Consider the following 2475-nt stretch of genomic DNA (forward strand, 5'->3'; position numbering starts at 1 on the left):
CTTGTCTGACTCCCTCACTGGCTTAGCTGAATAAGGCAAAACAGAAAAGAGAAAGGGGAGTGTGGAAATTCAGCGAAAAGAAAATGCAGCCATGAAGCCGTCCTTCTGTCACCCCTGAACCTCTCCCCTTCCCTTCTTCTTCTCTCCCTTTTCCTCCTCCTCCTCCCGCCTCCCACCCTGCTTCTCTTTCTCTTCTTCTTCTGTACCCCCTCACCCCCTGCCCGAGTGCAAATGGGACAGTCCAGTCCAGGTATAGCTGCTACTTACTCAGTCCTTCTCTTCCCAAAATGCCCCACTACTCCGACACATAAAGACATGGACACACACACACACACACACACTTGAATCCTTGTCTCCCAGAGCGTCCCACACAGCCAGAAGCAGACTGACTGGCTGGCTCGTACATGCTCATGAAAGCGCTAACAAACGTGCATATACAGAAATACACATGCACAGACATTTCTTGGAACGTTTCCCTGCACCAAAAACAAATACCAATCTTTAGATAGCTTCAGCTACAAATAGAAAAGAAGAGTCATTTTGGTACTTGGCTGTGATTTACTGAGGAATACAGATACAGACCATTTCTCCATATGCCTGCCTCTCACAGCTCGGGAGCAGCTCCAGATTTGACTGTATCATAATACTGCAAAAAACGTCTATCTGCTGATTTCATCCAACTCCAGTAATAAGACCATGAGAGTCACTGACACTCGGCAAACCAGACTTATTTGTCATCACTGTTAAATTATAGGACCTAAGTGGGTGTCAGGTGGATCAATAGAGACAGCTTCAATTTAAGCTGCAGGAGCAAAGGTACACATACACATGCAGGTTTACCCTGTTTTCTCAATTTAAACTCAAGTGAAACTCAGTGATGGAAGAAGTACCCAGATTGTTTATTAAGTAAAAGTAGCAATACCACAGTGTTAAAATATTCAGTTACAAGTAAAAGTCTGCATTCAAATGCTTACTTAAGTAAAAGTACAAAAGTAATAACATAAAATATAATTAAAGTACCAAAAATAAAAGTTCTCATTATTCAGAATAGCACAGTTCACATTCATGTATATAATATTATTGGACTATAATTATCAATGTATTATTGTGTGCATCACATTTAATATTGCAGCTGATAAAGGTGGAGCTAATGTTAACTTCCTTATATGCTTATAATTTGATTTTACATACATACTGATTTGATTTGATTTATTCTTTCAAGCATGTAAACAGTAAGATCTGATGATTTTACTATAATTTTTTTAAACTATTCATCCATCCATCCATTTTTCTCCACTTATCCGGAACCGGGTCACGGGGGCAGCAGTCTAAGCAAAGACGCCCAGACTTCCCTCTCTCCAGACACTTCCTCCAGCTCCTCAGGGGCAATGCTGAGGCGTTCCCAGGCCAGCCGAAAGACATAGTCCCTCCAGCGTGTCCTGGGTCTTCCCCGGGGCCTCCTCCTGGTGGGTCTTGCCCGGACCACCTCCCTAGGAAGGTGCCCAGGAGGCATCCCTCAGCTGGCTCCTCTCGAGGAGGAGGAGCAGTGGTTCTACTCTGAGCTCCTCCCGGGTGACCGAGCTCCTCACCCTATCTCTAAGGGTGTACCCGGCCACCCTGCAGAGGAAGCTCACTTCGGCCGCCTGTATCCGGGATCTTGCCCTTTCGGTCATGACCCAAAGCTCATGACCATAGGTGAGAGTCGGTACATAGATTGACCAGTAAATTGAGAGCTTCGCCTTACAGCTCAGCTCCTTCTTCACCACAACGAACCGGTACATTGACTGCATTACTGTAGAAGCTGCACAGTCAATCTCCCGTTCCATCCTTCCCTCACTCGTGAACAAGACCCCAAGATACTTGAACTCCTACACTTGAGGCAGGAGCCCACTACCAACCTGAAGGGAACAAGCCACCCTTTTCCAACTTTTTTAACTAATCTCAGTCTCAAAAGTAGCCAGTAACTTAAGTTTTCAAATAAATGTAGTGAGTACAAAGTACAATATTTTTGTGTAAAATGTAGTGAAGTCAAAGTATTAAGTAGCATAAAATGAAAATACTCAAGTAAAGTACAGATACCTCAAAATTGTACTTAAGTACAGTATTTGATTAAATGTGCTTAGTACTTTCCATGTCTGGTGAAGGTACTTTTTCAAAAGGTCTAACCTATAAGTATAATATGAGCTGCCCCATTACAGTAGTGAATGAGTGCTAATATCCACAGAAAGCTAGGCTTGCTAAAAATAGCTCTTTTCCTCTTTCATCTCTGTGGTATTCACTGGTACAAGGCATCACAAACTGGCCGGGTTGGTAAACTGGGGAATGCTGCATGCTGACATCACATTACAGAAATTCTGGGTATTCAAGAGTAAGGAAATGATTACCCAAAAATAAAGTCTACTCATTGGGCTAATTATGGATCCCACTGCAGTTATGCGCAGAGACCAAAGACCCTTGTGCCTTATTGTCCTACTT

This window comes from Monopterus albus, unplaced genomic scaffold (assembly GCF_001952655.1).
Source record: "Monopterus albus unplaced genomic scaffold, M_albus_1.0 scaffold214.1, whole genome shotgun sequence".
NCBI classification, from domain to species: Eukaryota; Metazoa; Chordata; class Actinopteri; order Synbranchiformes; family Synbranchidae; genus Monopterus; species Monopterus albus.